This window comes from Nyctereutes procyonoides, unplaced genomic scaffold, assembly GCF_905146905.1.
Source record: "Nyctereutes procyonoides isolate TBG_1078 unplaced genomic scaffold, NYPRO_anot_genome, whole genome shotgun sequence".
NCBI lineage: Eukaryota > Metazoa > Chordata > Mammalia > Carnivora > Canidae > Nyctereutes > Nyctereutes procyonoides.
Genome location: NW_026575126.1, coordinates 67,909,437 through 67,925,968, shown reverse-complemented (window position 1 = coordinate 67,925,968; position 16,532 = coordinate 67,909,437). Strand labels below are relative to the sequence as shown.

Sequence of the window (16,532 nt, the reverse complement as noted above, 5' to 3'; positions counted from 1 at the left end):
AAAAGCAATTTAGTTCAAAAGCCATCTTTTATAGGCTCATTTGTTAATTAAAACAAAACAAGCCTACAAATAATAATTCAATGTGACTATCTACATGCAATAAAAACACATATTTTATGTATAGTTAAAAAGAACAGATGCAAAGACTTTCTCATTCTTCAATTTTTTAAAGGACTTTATTTTTAAGCAATCTCTATACCCAAAGTGGGGCTTAAACTTACAACCCCGAGATCAAGAGTTACATGCTCCACTGACTGAGCCAGCCAGGCACCCCTCAACTCAGGGTTTTTTTTTTTTTTTTTTTAAGATTGTATTTATTAAAAAAAAAAAAAAGATTGTATTTATTTATTCATGAAAGACACACACAGGAGAGACATAGGCAGAGGGAGAAGCAGACTCTATGCTGGGAGCCCTATGTGGGACTCGATCTGGGACTTCCAGAATCATGCCCTGAGCCAGAAAGCAGACACCCACCTGCTGAGCCACCCAGGTGTCCCACAACTCAATTTTTCAAGCAAAGTAGCAAAGCTTTCAAAAGAAGTAAACATTTACATAACGACATAATTACTTCTAAAATTGCATTTCTAGGGACACCTGGGTGGCTCAGAGGTTGAGCGTCTGCCTTTGACTCAGGGCGTGATCCTGGGGTCCCAGAATGAGTCCCTCATCTGGCTCCTGCAGGGGGCCTGCTTCTCCCTCTGCCTATGTCTCTGCCCGCCCCCCATGAATAAGTAAAATAATTTTTAAAAAATATAAATAAATAAATAAAATTGCACTTCTAAATTTGTTTTATCATTCAAGTCCCATATTTGGACATATACTTAGGCCTGTATCTCATTTATAATCATGTCGGTATTTTAAGTCTGTACGGTAAGACAGCACTCATGTTTCTCAAATTTATAAGGCACCCAGCAAACAGTCTGTATTTATCAACTCAGTGAGTGCAGGAGGGTAATAGCTTGAATTCTGTACCAAGAAAAACAGACCTTCTGCCATAGGATAATTCTAATTCTATTTTTTTTAAAGATTTTATTTTTTTATTCATGAGAGACAGAGAGAGAGAGAGGCAGAGACACAGGCGGAAGGAGAAGGAGGCTCCATGCGGGGAGACGGATGTGGGACTCAATTTTTGGGTCCCCAGGATCACGCCCTGGACTGAAGGTAGTGCTAAATCGCTGAGCCATCCGGGTTGCCAGATAATTCTAATTCTAAACTGTGATTAATATTTAAGTGAAACCTGGGACCCCTGGGTGGCGCAGTGGTTTGGCGCCTGCCTTTGGCCCAGGGCGCGATCCTGGAGACCCGGGATCGAATCCCATGTCGGGCTCCCAGTGCATGGAGCCTGCTTCTCCCTCTGCCTGTGTCTCTGCCTCTCTCTCTCTGTGACTATCATAAATAAATAAATAAATAAATAAATAAATAAATAAATAAATAAATAAATAAATAAAAATTTAAGTGAAACCTGAAAAGCTCTGTCTTAATTGGGATAGGAGAAAAAGGGACAAAAAAGGTGGTGACATGAAACTTTATAAGCTTCTATTGATAACCTTTTATTGTATAGCACTGAGAGAAAAAAAATGATTTATAGTATGATTACAGGCACTCCCTCTACAACTCAACTCTTTATTTATCACTTTGAGTATAGCCATTCTGATGTTTGGTTGCTATGGACTCTGGAGTGAAGGCAACCTGGGTTTCAATTTAAGCTTAGTCACATGCTAGCTATGACATCCTGGGCCGATCACTTAACATTTAAATCTCATTTTTAAAAGATATGTAAATGGACAAGTTACTGACATTCTAAGGCTGTAGGTACGTTACGTGAGATAACATGTGAAAACATGTAGTACGAAGCCTAGCCCAAAAGAGATGCTAAGTTAGTTCCCTTTCTTCCTTTGACCCAAGGCTTTTGAGCCATCTCTAGAAGTACACACCAGTTATTATCCTCTGAACTTGGAAATGTCTACATATATTTTGAATTATTGGCCCTGAAGCCTGAAAGTATTTGTACAGTGAAGACTTCAGTTCCCTGTTTAGAGTCAGTTTCCAACACTGTGATTCATCCAGTTTCTAATTGCTCTCATTACCCAACCCAGCAATACCAGGTACTCCAACAAGGTCACCACACCCTCCATGATGTCCAGAGACTTGGTTTCCATGTCAGGCACCAGCACCACCAGCAAATCATTTTAAACTTCCTTATGCAGAATTTGTTTCAGCATACGATTAGTTAACTAGATCAAAATATGCCACTCTTCCTCCAAGCAAGTGTTTTTTTCCAAGATAATCCCCTCCTTTAACTATGATACGTAGAAGAATTAACCTTGCAAGGCTTCTGAATACTCTGTGGTAGGAACCAGCCAGTTACACCCACTCCCTAACCGGGCAAAAACATCCTCCAGACTGATACTCTCCTTTTTTCCTTAGGTACCTGAAAAAACCCAGGACCTACCTGGTACCAAAAGGTGAGATAAAATTGATTTAAAAAAGAAAAGGGCAGAACGAGGCTAACGTAGGTAATTTAGGCAATGTGTCGAAGCAGGTAAAAGTAGGTTAGCATCTTCCTTCAAGCTCCAGAGCTGCAGTATGAGAACAGATGGCTTTCTCATCAAAGATTCTAAGCTACAATTTATTAAGTGCCTACCATGTTCCCAGCAGCGTAGTTAAGCGCAGGGATAGGGCCAGAAACATAAATACATCTGACACTTCCCTGGTCCTCAAGTCTGGGGTGGAGGTGGGGAGTAAGAAAGGAAGGAAAGAGAGATAAGCACAGAATGCCCAGAACAGAAGGAATAGCTAATATTGATCGAGCACCTACTCTGGGCCAGGTACTATTCTAGGCAATTAATGCAAATAAATGCACTTGATCCTAAAAAAAAAAAAAAAAAAAAAAAAAAAAGGCCCTAAGAACCTTCCTACTGCAGACAAGGAAACAGAGACTCAGAGATGCATCTTCCCAGGGTCCCCTCAACGAAGTAGCGGTGCCGGGACTGGAATTTGGGCCGTTTTCCTACCAGAGAGGCTGGAACGTGGAAGGGGCTACATAAGACTCCACGGAGCGAGTAGGGGGGCGGGTTTGTGCAATACTCAAGAGAAGGCAGCTCTCATCTCTGTCTCTCATGAATAAATAAATTAAATCTTTAAAAGAAAAAGAAGAAAAAAAAGAAGGCAATTCTCGACAGGGATAAGCTTAAGGAACTCGAGAAGGCCCTCCCACCCCAAGAGCTGAAAGACTGAGGGCTGCCCTGGGACATTCCAGGGTCGCCCACCGTGCGGAGGACCCAACCTAGCTGCTAAAGGAAGAAAGGAACTGTCCGTCGTGACCCTCGACCAGGGGGAGGTCATCTCATTTACGACAATTTTACAGATTGTGATAAAAGCCCATCATAGAAAAGTGAACAGGGCTATGGAAGCGCAGGTGAAGGAGCCGCTAATCCTGGCTCAGAGCTGGAAAACCTCGAGGAAAGCGGTTTGTGTGTGCGGGAACCCCACGGGCTCGGAGGGCCCCACAAAGAACCGGGACCCCCGCCACCTCCGGAGGCCAGGCCCGGAGACCCGGCCCGCCCCTCACAGCCCCTGGGCCCCGCGGCCTAAGCCCCCGCCTCACCGCCCCCGCGGGTTCAAGTCCGGGGCGAGGCCGGACCAATGGAGGCCGACAGGGCCGGGAGCTCGCCCTGTTGGCCCTTACCTGGGATCGGGGCAGTCCGGACCGGCTCGGAGCGGAGAATTCGCGGACTCTGGTCAGTCGACGCGAACAGGCTCCGGCGGGCGCGGGCGGAGGACCGAGGCCCAGAGGGAGCGGCTGACAGATCCCGGAAATGGCCACGGCGCCTGCGCAGCGCGGCGGCGCGGCGATCTGCGCACGCGCCCCGCTTGGGCGCGCGCCCGGGGGGCCGGCGCGGGTGCGGCGGGGGAGGGTCTTGCGTCCGCGCGGGTTCGGAGGTGGTGGCGGAGCCGCCTGGATGGCTTCTTTCTTTCCTCAGGAAGTTTTCTCAGATTCGCGGACCCACGTGTGGAGCGTCGGCGTTTTCACAACTGCTTTTGTCAGGAAAGTAATTAGTGAGAACTGAGGCCTTTTCGAGCCACAGGGACTCGACGAATGACGAGTTTTTCTCCCTTCAGAGAGAAGTGTCCCTCTTCAGAGCCAGTCTCTCGGTGTGGGAAGCCTCTGAGGCCCTCCCCGAGGAACCTTCTCGACCTTTCTGGGGTCGGAATCACTTGTTCCCTGCTCCCAAGATGGCGCCACGGGATGGAGGAGGGAATTCATCATTGCCCCAACCCCCAACCCTTCCAAACGCGTGGAGACAGTGATTGCTGCACGGATGCAGCTTCTACAGAATGCCTTGAACCTCACTTCCAAGCTAGACTTGGCATCCTTGAACCCGTGGAAATCCTGGAGCAGCACTCCTGTTGTTGGGGCCACTGCAGGTCACCAACAGAGTGCCTCTCGTGGCTTACGAGTTTGATCCCAGTGCTTGCCCAGAAGGTGATGTTCGCAGAAGTGAAGTTGTCCCATTCTTTTTTTTATATATATATAATATTTTATTCATTCATTCATTCATTCATTCATTCGAGACACAGAGAGAGACACAGGCAGAGGGAGAAGCAGGTTCCATGCAGGGAGCCTGAGGTGGGACTCGATTCCAGGATCACGCCGTGGGTGGAAGGCACGTGCTAAACCGCTGAGCCACCCAGGGATCCCCAAGTTGTCCCATTCTTGATTTCAGAACCACACTCTGTTCACTAGGGTCAGGTAATCCAGCTGTCCAAGGAGCACTAATGCATTGGAAGTAATTGGTTTTATTTTGCCCCATGGCTACAAAGTCTTCGGTCCTAGAGAGATGGAGGACAAATGAGAGAGCAGAAAGATCGTTTTACATTAATTTACCTCCCTCCCAGTGACGTTTTGGCAGAGGAGGGACAGCACACATGGATGCAAGGATGCCTCATGTGTCTGCAAGTTACATGAACCAATCCAGAAGTATGTAGAGTTGGTATCCAGAGCTAAAATACCAACTTTTATTTAGATCCCACCTCCTTACAAAAGACGGTTCTCTTTGAAGGAGTTTATAATCTGGATAGATGAGGATAACATACAAATCAGGAAACCTTGATGAAGGTGTTGATACAAGACGGTGCCAGGGATGGCCTCCTGATACCTGATCCAGAGCATTTCCTATGATCCAGTCATGCTCTGGTTATAAGAGACATTGGAGTTCCAAAGAGGGTGAGTTATTTTTAGTGGTTGTTTTTTTACATGCATGATGACACTGATCTGATACCCCAAATGAGGATTCTCTTAGAGAATTAGTACCAGAGAAGGCGGTATTTAGAAATGGGAAATGGGAGGAAGTAAAAGGTTGGATACTATCATGGAATGATTTTGTTTGCTTTATGGATTCAGTTGGAGTAAGAACAGGATTGAATTGGAATTTGGTCAAACTTCAGAAGGTCATCAAGTATTTAATGAGTACTCACCGAGTGCCAAGTATTGTGTTAAGAATTTCCATAAATGTACAAAGGAGTTGGGTAAGATCTTTCTGTCCTCAAAGAGCTCAGAAGTTAGAACAAGGCCAGTTCACACATAATTTTAAATACAAGGAAATACACAATGCTTCAAAGGTGGAAGGTCCTATTTAATATTTGTTGAATGACATTATGAATGAATGAAATAAACCATCTGGGATTTCAAAGAACAGAGAGGTTACCACCAGTTGAGTGGGGGGCTCATATAGATACGTCAGGAAAGTACCCAATCATAGGTCAGAAAGATTATGTTTGCCTAAGGATTTCCATCTGCTCTGGAGGGCCTTGATTTAGTATCTGGAATGTGGTTTGGAGAGTAAGAAGATTGGTTCTCCCTTGAGCCCAAGCTGAACAACAGTGAACACTACTGTCAATGAACACTTACATGCCTACATTTTGTTGTTTTTTCTTTTTAAAAAATTTTAAAGTAATCTCTATACCCAATGTGGGGCTCAAACTCACAAACCCCAAGATCAAGAGTCACATGCTCTACCAACTGAGCCAGCCAGATTACCCTCTCCCTCCATCTTATATCTTCTATGGTTTGATGCCTACCACCTATCCACCAGAGAGATTGTTAGAAATGTTTATTGAATCAATGCCTATAAAAGCTATAAGCAAACCAAAAGGCAAAAGCATAAGTGCATACTCTATGTTAATGCTTAATAATGCTTATGCTTTAGATAATTGTCCTAATTGCCCTCTCCTTTAGATATTGTCCTAAATGGTTCCAAGGACGGAAAGTTTCCTGTGGAAAGAATCTTGTAAAATTCGATACAGAGGACTGAAAAATGTGTGCAGATTTTCTCTAGGCTGTTTACTCAGTTTGTTTCCATAGCACAGGGATGGGACCACTTAGTTTGTGGGGTGTTTAGGGGCATAAGGTAGTGTCAGATGGTATATAAATACCGTACTATCATTGATGTCTTTCTTTCTTTTTTTTTTTTATTTATTTATGATAGTCACAGAGAGATAAGGAGAGAGAGGCAGAGACACAGGCAGAGGGAGAAGCAGGCTCCATGCACCGGGAGCCCGATGTGGGATTCGATCCCGGGTCTCCAGGATCGCGCCCTGGGCCAAAGGCAGGCGCCAAACCGCTGCGCCACCCAGGGATCCCTTTTGATGTCTTTCTTATAAGACAAACACATGATTGAATTTATGAATACCAGGTATTTTTTCCCCCTAATTTGGTAAGTAAAATCTGTAGCTCACTGGACTGTAAATCTGGAGGCCATGGCCACTTCTTATACATTTTGCTTCTTGGGGTCATGAGTTTGAGCTCCACGTTGGGTGTAGAGGTTACTTAAATATATTTTTTAAAGATTTTATTTATTTATTTTGAGAGAGAGAGATCGATAAAGCAAGCACAAGCTTCAGGAAGGGGCAGAGGGAGAGGAAGAAGCAGACTCCCTGTAGAGCAGGGAGCATGACTGGGGCTTACTCCCAGGGCTCTGGGAGCATGACCTGAGCTGAAGGCAGACTCTTAACCAACTGAGCCAAGCCACCCGGGCACCCCAGAGATTACTTAAATAAATAAAACTTAAAAAAAAAAAAAGAATGTAGCAATTTAATGGCTACTTGGCTGGCTCAGTTGGTAGAGCATGCGACTCTTTTTTTTTTTTTTTAAATTTTTATTTATTTATGATAGTCACAGAGAGAGAGAGAGAGAGAGAGGCAGAGACACAGGCAGAGGGAGAAGCAGGCTCCAGGCACCGGGAGCCCGATGTGGGATTCGATCCCGGGTCTCCAGGATCGCGCCCTGGGCCAAAGGCAGGGGCCAAACCGCTGCGCCACCCAGGGATCCCCAAGCATGCGACTCTTAATCTGGGGTGGAAGTTTGAGCTGCACATTGGCGAGTGGAGATTATATAAAATAAAAATCTTTAGAAGCTGTAAGCAACTTGCTCAAAGACATAGTACCAAAAGTAATAAAGTCAAAGAAAATACTTGAAAAAATTTAAAAAAGGAAGTAATTTAAAATCTTGGCTTATGAAGGATTTTGTTTTGCAGTTTACTTTTTTGTAATTTTTTTGAGTTTTTATTTGAGTAATTCAGCCTTTGTAAAATTAGTTCAGAAGTATTCTTTCTCAAAAAAAAAAAAGAAGTATTCTTTCTCTTAAATTTTCTGCAAGAGTTTGTGTAGAACTGGCATTTTTCAATTTTAATTTTTTTATTTTTTATTTTTTTTTAATTTTTATTTATTTATGATAGAGAGAGAGAGAGAGGCAGAGACATAGGCAGAAGGAGAAGCAGGCTCCATGCACCGGGAGCCCGATGTGGGATTCGATCCCGGGTCTCCAGGATCGCGCCCTGGGCCAAAGGCAGGCGCCAAACCGCTGCGCCACCCAGGGATCCCTGGCATTTTTAAATTTTTAAACATGGGAATTTTAAGTTACATTTTTGTTATTGATTTCTGCCTTAATGGCATACTTTTTAACTTAATTACTAAATTTTTTTTGCTTGCTTATCTTGATTACTAGGAAAGGTGTGTTAGTATCTCCCAAGTGATCATGGAGTTGTCTATTTCTACTCTCTTATTTTTTCTTTGTATATTTTGAGGCTATATTGTAGATGCTACTATGTTATAGAATTGTTATATTTTATGAGTTGGATGTATCATTATGAAATATTCCTTTTTTTAAAAAAGATTTTATTTATTTATTCATGAGAGACACAGACTGAGAAAGAGACGCAGAGACACAGGCTGAGGGAGAAGCAGGCTCCATGCGGGAACCCCGATGCGGGACTTGATCCCGGGACTCCAGGATCATGCCCTGGGCCGAAGGCAGGTGCTAAACCACTGAGCCACCCAGGGATCCCCCTGAAATATTCCTTTAAAAAAATGTTTCTTTATTTGAGAGTGCAAGCATGTATGCACGTGAGTGGGAGGAGGGGTAGAGGGATGGGGAGAGAAGCTGATTCCACGCTGAGTGGGGAGCCTGACTGCAGGCTCAATCTCACCACCCTGAGATTATGACCAGATCCTAAGTGAAGAGTCAGATGCTTAAGTGACTGACCCACCATGGCATTCTCCCTACTTTTTTTTTTATTTTAAATAAGCTATACACCCACTGTGGGGCTTGAATCACAACCCTCAGATCAAGAGTCCCATGGGCTACCAATTGAGCCATCCAGGTGCCCCAGAATATTCCTTTCTCATAGTGCTTTTGCTTTTAATATTTACTTCTCTGATATTAATATAGCTATACCAGCTTTTTTGGAGTTAGGGTTTGCCTACTAGTATATCTTTCTTTTTCTTTTTACCTCCAATTTTTCTATTACTTCATGCTTTTAGATGTGTTGCTCATAAACAACATGCAGTTGCAATTTATGATTATAATATATTCATCTTTTAACTGAAATATCCATCTATTTACACTTACAGGAATTACTAATATATTTGAATTTGATTTTATCATCTTAGTATATGCTTTATTTTTGTCCTAACTATTCTCTTTTTTTCCCTCTCTCCTTTCTTGACTTCTTTTGGATTGATTGTATTTTTTTTAATTTTTTTTTAATTTTTTTATTTATTTATGATAGTCACAGAGAGAGAGAGAGAGAGACAGAGACAGAGACAGAGACAGAGACAGAGACACAGGGAGAGGGAGAAGCAGGCTCCATGCACCGGGAGCCCGACGTGGGATTCGATCCTGCGTCTCCAGGATCGCGCCCTGGGCCAAAGGCAGGCGCCAGACCGCTGCGCCACCCAGGGATCCCGCTTGTATTTTTTTTTTTTAATTCCATTTTCAAGAACTAATTTAGAGGTGTGCTGGAGTGGGCCACAGTGGGCTCAGGAGAACAGCTTGTGCCTCTTTTTTCCCAAATTCATGTTCAGAAACCTCTTGTTGGTAGCTTGAAATCAGCCACCATGGGAGCATTTATACCATAGAGAGTAACAAAGACTGCAGTTCAGGGTTTTTGTCCTACAGAGCAAACTAATGATTAGTACTTTCTCTTCCTGGATAATGCAAAGGTCTTAGACTACCTTAATTCCATTCTTCTTCTTCTCCATAATTATATGCTATTCTTGGCATACATTTTAAATTCTATAGTAAATATCATGCATTTGCCATTTTCTGAAGTTCCTATGGGACTGTTTCTATTGCCAACTTCTTATTTTGACTCATTTTATTTTGACTCATTTTGTATTCTTGTCCTCTTATATGGTTGGTTATATATGTTGTATCTAATATTTTAATTTTAAAATTATGTAAGAATAATTTGACACCTAAAATGATTTTATTTTTGCCCCAATAAGATTTTAATTTTAAATTTGTCAAGTGCCTGAGGATGTCAGCAATCTGAGATTACTCTAATCTACTTTTAGGATTTGATATTTTTCTGGGTTTTACAGATGACTCAAAGCTGTGCTCCCATCCTTAAGAGGAATGTCATCTTCTAATTCATCCTTCCTCCTACTGTCCCATCCCAAAACACAGATGTGATGGGTAATTTTATTTGTCAACTTGACTGAGCCACGGGATATCCAGATATTTGCTCAAATATTATTCTGGGTTTTTCTGTGATGGTGTTTTTGGGTGAGGTTGGCCTTTCAGATTGGTAGACTGAATAAAGCAACTTGCCTCTGTAATGTGAGTGAGCATGATCCAATAGTGGCATTTATTTACTACTCAATAGAACAAAAGGCTGACCTCCCCCAAGTAAGAGATAATTCCTCCCACTTGACAGCCTTTGAACTGGAACATTGGCTCTTTCTGGTTGTACAGGTGCTCTGGCCTTCAGACTTGAATAGGAATGTCAACTCTGGGGACGCCTGGGTGGCTCAATGGTTGAACATCTGCCTTCGGCTCAGCGTGTGATCCCGGAGACTTGGGATCGAGTCCCACGTCAGGTTTCCTGCATAGAGCCTGCTTCTCTTTCTGCCTATGTCTCTGCATCTCTCTCTGTGTGTGTCTCTTATTTATTTATTCATTTATTTATTTATTCACGAGAGACACACACACAGAGTCCAAAAATCTAGGCTCACTCTCTGATGTTCCCTTTTCTCTTAGATTTTGACCTGGTATTTAGTACCATATTGCTCTCTCTTATCTTTGAGTAGATACTTTGTATATTTTTTCCACTTTTCTAGTTATCAGGAGTAGGAGAGTTGTCCATCACCCTAATTCTCCATTACCAGAATCATTTGGTAAGTAATTATTTTTAAAAATTGCTCTATTTGTCTACTTCATTTTGCTAAATCGTGTTGCATTAATTATATATCTTTAACACATTATCACATTATTTATTTGCTTTGCAGTATGTTTGTTGCAGGTTACAGGGAATATTTAATTCTCATCTAATATGATGTATATCATTGCATACTGCTGGCAAATGTAATCACTGTGGAGTTTGTTAAGTGTTAAATAATTAGGTATGATATATGTAAACGTGTAAAATGTGTATATTATGCGGAAATGTTTGGAGAGTTTTGTTTTATAGATTTAAAAGGGTTTTTTTGGTTTATTTTGGTTTGAGTATTTTTGACACCACCCCCGTCCCCAATTTAAGAGGGTTTTAGTGATAATTTAGAGAAACTGGTTAGAATTTTTGGGCAGGCAGTGCATGCATTCTTATTTCTCATTTAAAATAATCTAATAGGGGATCCCTGGGTGGCACAGCGGTTTGGTGCCTGCCTTTGGCCCAGGGCGCGATCCTGGAGACCCGGGATTGAATCCCACGTCGGGCTCCCAGTGCATGAAGCCTGCTTCTCCCTCTGCCTGTGTCTCTGACTCTCTCTCTCTCTCTGTGACTATCATAAATAAATAAATTTTTAAAAAAATTTAAAATAATCTAATAGGCTTCTTGGACCTTAGACTTATTTTCAGAAATGGATTAACCTAGGATGACTATAGTTCTAATTGTAGTATGTAGCATATCTTTGCTTTTGTCTGCTTATATTTCAGATATATTTGTGGGCTGCTTCTTTTGTCACAGATCCAAATGAAACTGTTAGAGAAAAGTTAACTAATTCTACATCTGGAGGGAAGCTGACCAACACAAAGATTGTCTCTCCAGGAACAAATTTAAAGTTGTAGAAAATTGCAAGTCTGGTGAATATTTTTGAAGAGCATGGAATGAAATGGCTGGTTTGCTTATGAGCATAACTGTTCTTGTTTGGTTCCTGCCTCTGGGCCTGAACTTCAAATGCTGATTAACTCAAGTTTTGCCTCCCTCTGCACACACTCCCAAAGTGATCAGTCACGGGCTCTCAGCTCCAATGACTGTGCATAGCTTGCTGACCCTCAGATGTGTGTCTCACTTTGTTCCTGACCTCTGGTAGTTCTGACACTGAGTTCCTCCATCTGCTATCCATCAGTTCCCCCCTTCCTCTCTCCCTCCCTCCCTCCCTCCCTTCCTTTTTAAAGATTTATTTATTTATTTGAGAGAGAGAGAAAGAGACAAGTGGGGGGAGGAGTGGAAGGAGAGGGGGAGAGAGAGAGAATTTCCAGCAGACTCTCCAATGAGCACAGAGCCTCACACAGGGCTCAATTTCATGACCCTGAAATCATGACCTGAGCCAAGAGTTGGACACTTAACCCACTGAGCCATCCAGGTGACCCTATTTGTTGAACCATTTGTAAGTCACAGACATCGTGACTCTTCAGCCCTAAATACTTTAGTATTTATCTTGAAGAACAAGGACATTCTTTTACATAACCATAATATAACAATCATATTGAGGACATCTAACATTAATTCAGTATTATTATTTACTATCAAAATAATTAGCATAAGTTAATTATAAAAATTATATAATACATAATTATAAGTTTGTTGTAAGTTCATATTCAAATTTCACCAATAATATTCTTTTTTTTAAAGATTTTATTTATTTTTTCATGAGAGAGGCAGAGACATAGGCAGAGGGAGAAGCAGGCTCCATGCAGGAAGCCCGACATAGGACTCGATCCCAGAAACCCGGGTTCACACCCTGAGCCAAAGGCAGATGCTCAACTGCTGAGCCACCCAAGTGTCCCTCACCAATAATATTCTTTCCAGAAATTTCTTTTTTTCTTTAATGATTTTTTTTAAATTTTTTAAAGTAATTTCTACATCCAACATGGGGCTTGAACCCACAGTCCTGAGATCAAGTCACACACTCCACTCACTGAGTCAGCCAGGCACCCCTCAATTTCTTTTTCTTGATCCTAGAGCCAATCTAAGATCATTTGCCACATTTAACTGTCATGTTTCTGTAGTCTAATATGAAATAGTTCCTTACCCCCCCTTTTTTTTTGCATTTCACAACATTGACAATCTTAAAGAGTCCACACCAATTATTTTATAGAATATTCTTTGGTGGGGGTGGACACCACCCTAATCAAATGATCAAACTCAACATCACAAAGTGGCACACATTGACTTCATGTATCTTCTGGTATGATACAGTGGACACAACTTTGCTTATGTTGTATTCTCTGCCCCAAATAAACATAATCTGAATTGAATTATGACAAACCTCTCTTGCCCTCCAAATAAAGTCCACACTCCATAACAAGTCATCAAGGTATCTATGCTCTGTCACCTTCATCTCTTACCATGTCCTCTATGTGACAGACACTCTAGCAATCCACACATCACCTTTACCCTCTTGACTCCCCTACTTTTGTCTGGGTGGCTGTCAGGGAGGCCAGGCCCTTCCTTAACCTTGGGAATGAGCCTCAAATGTTCCTTGCCTTAGGTGGCAACCCCATTGCCATTTGCTGCTAATTGGTTTAAGGATGGGCGTGTGACCCATTTCTGCCAATCAGGACTCAAGTCTCCTAGGGAGGAATAAATATGCTCCCTGATCAAAAGGATGATGAGGAAGTCTTTTTTTTTTTTTTTTTTAGATTTTATTTATTCATGAGAGACACACAGAGAGAGGCATAGACATAGGCAGAGGGAGAAGCAGGCTCCCTGTGGGACCCTGGGATCACAACCTGAGCCAAAGGCAGATGGTCAACCACTGAGCCACCCAATGCCCCCTTCTTTTTCCTGTCTTAAACATGGTTGTGGAAAGATAGGATGGTTAGAGCTGTGGTGACTATCTTGATAGACCCAAGAGTAGAGTAGTGTGGCAAGGTGGAGACCTGGGTTTCTCACACTGCACTAATTCAATTCCCAAACTGTCTGTGACGCAGGGTTGGCATGTAAGATCATTGAATGTCTCTGCAGCTGTTGCTCATGTGCTGCCACGTGCCACCAAGCACGCTCTTAGCTGGTCCTCCCTACTCCCACTTACACTTCCCACATGCTCCCCTCCACTTTGAGGGAGAGCAACTTCTATTCATACTTAGGCTTCAGCAAAGACATGATTTTCCCCAGACTGCCTTCCTTTATCTTCCAAAATGGGGGTGAGTGTCTCTCTTGTATCTGTTCCCACGGTGGCCTTCCTAATTGCTAAACCTAATGCTTATAATACACTTTTTCCCTTGGTCTAAATGCCTGGCTACTATTTTGCTGCCTATATTTAAAGGTTTTGGGTAGCCTGGGTGGCTCAGCGGTTTAGTGCCTCCTCAGGCCCAGGGCGTGACCCTGGAGACCCAGAATCGAGTCCCATGTAGGGCTCCCTGCATGGAGCCTGCTTCTCTCTCTGCCTGTGTTTCTGCCTCTCTCTCTGTCTTTCATGAATAAATAAATAATATTAAAAGAAAATAAATAAAAGTTTTGTGAATTTTTTTTTAAAATGTGTGTAGAGAAAAGTTTTATGGAAAAAAAAAAAGTTTTATGGAATCAATGCTCCAAAGCTGCAGGATACATTTTTTTGTTAGTCTAAGCCAGGGTTCAGGAAGTAGAGGGAAGAATAGTCCCTTCTAATAGCCAGCAGGTTTCCTTCCAGTCTTGTGATTTTACTGTAACTCAAGATTGGCCTTTCACAACAGATCTCCAGCCCCAATTCCTGGTAGCCTATGGGTGGAAAGGTCAAGGGGTCTTTGTGATGATTTTGTGATTTCTGGAAGCCCCAAAGGTTTACTCCTTGGGAAGATCCAGACTTTTCTGGTTTCCATACAGGGCTACAGGGTTGGTTCACATGTGAAAGGAGGAGGAAGATAATTAGTATTTTTTAAAATAGATTTTATTTATTTATTCATGAGAGGCACAGAGAAAGACAGAGACACAGGCGGAGGGAGAAGCAGGCTCCATGCAGGGAGCCCGATGTGGGACTTGATTCCAGGTCTCCAGGATCATGCCCTGGGCTGAAGGTGGTGCTAAACTGCTGAGCCAGACAGGCTGCCCAATAATTAATATTTTTTAATGTACCTGGGATTTGTTTTTAATCAGATGTGGTAAGACATACAGATATGGAAATGATTGTCATGAGGGAAGTTTTTATACTCAGACCCATCCCTAGAAAAAGGAGGCATGTCATGTCATGCCACTCAGGGCCATGTGAAGAAGTGCCAGTATAGGCCAGCAGGCAGAAAGAGCAAGGGAAAGTGTGCACACAAGTTCTTTTCTGTGGTTTCTTTGGGAAGGAATGGGTGAGACAAGGTAGGCAGGCTTAGGATTGGCTAGTTTGAATAATTTCAGTAGATTCTGGAGTACAGGAGCTGTCCTTAATTGTCTTGTATCTGGCCCTGGGACGATGAGGGCAGAAGAATAATGCCTCCTAGAATATAAAAGCAGAACAGAGGAGATAATTTGGAGTATGGACTCTGGATTGGTTAGTCTAGATGAAAGCCATTTGCTGTCTATAAGAATCGGCAAGCTCTGGAAGAGGCATATCTCCTCAGTCAGGGAGACCTCAGATGGCAGAGTATCAAGAATACAGAAAGAAATAATATACAGTTAAAATAATCAGTGATACAAAATTTAGCAGCCTTGAAAGCTAGCCCCAAATGTTTAGCAAAACCATTTAAATAGTCTTTGCTCCATTTACTCTGCAGAACCTGGTGCCACTGCCCTGATTTTGGTCTTCATGGATACTAATTAATGCTATTATTTTCTAAGGCCATAGATTATATGCTTTTAGGCCTTGAAGCCATTATGAAATTATAATGTCCTTAGGCAAAAACAGCATATGTGGCTAAATGAAATCCATTTTCTTATAAATACTGGATCAGAAGCCTTTCCTAATTCTACTCAATGAAGAATTTTTAGGTCTGCTGTTAACTGAATGGTCTTGGGCAAGTCACTAAGCCCACTTACATCTCCTCCCCCTGCTCCCTATCCAGCAAAGTGAGGAGCTGCTCTGAAATTCGCCACATGTGGGGAGACCATGGATAGACTATCCACCAGGAAACAATGATGAGGTCTTAAAACTTCATGGAATTCCCCTTGCATTTCTCTAGTAAGAGGCCTCTTGCTGTAGGCTGCCAGACTGACAGGCCAGGCCAAGCTTCCTTTGGGAGATGAAATGTTAAGTCCTACAGAATGCTAGAAGAAACTTGGCAAGTGTCTAAGTGTTGTGCATAATAGGCTATATGCCAGGTTATCTTGTTTAAACTTCACATTCCTAAAAGGCAGATACTGTTATTATTCCTCATTTAATAGTTGAGAAAATAAGTGGTGAGATAGGTTAAGTTGCCCACGGTCCCACTGCTGAGAAAGTGGAACCCATGTTTGTTTGACTTCAAAGTATAAGAATTAGACTTATTTTATGTAATTACAGAGGTAAAGAGTAAATCAAAATGAGGGCAAAATACAAGGAGACATATTCTGTCTCCATTTTATTTTGAACCATGATTGTCAGTCAAAACTGCAATGGGCTGCCCTTTTTCACTGGAAGGATTCAGGTCCAAGTTGGATTAATTTTTTTAGAGATGTTATGGAGGGGAATCTCCAACTGGCTGAGAATTGGACTAGACACTTGAATATCCCTTTGAGCCCCAAGATTCCAAAATGTTTAATTCTATGATTCTGTGACTTAGTGTCTCCCAGGAAATTCACACAAAGCAGTTGGAGACCCTACCACCAGAGGGCAGTGTCTTCACATTTGATCCATTTGCACAGAAGGAACCCAATGGTTCCTAGTGGGTACCGGTGTAGAACCATCACAAGGGTGAAATGGGGCAATGT

At 42.4% G+C, this 16,532-nt stretch overlaps 1 protein-coding gene across 2 annotated transcripts in view; it reads right to left on the bottom strand.

The window, feature by feature from the left end:
• ARPC1A (actin related protein 2/3 complex subunit 1A) overlaps positions 1–3,817 on the bottom strand; it is a 33,889-nt gene extending 30,072 nt beyond the window's left edge. The window contains exon 1 of one of the 2 annotated variants that reach the window (XM_055340591.1): positions 3,689–3,817. The gene's annotated coding sequence lies outside the window, so the exon portion shown is untranslated. The remainder of the gene's footprint in view (positions 1–3,688) is intronic. The other variant, XM_055340592.1, reaches the window with a different exon arrangement.
• Positions 3,818–16,532: the final 12,715 nt, after the last annotated feature.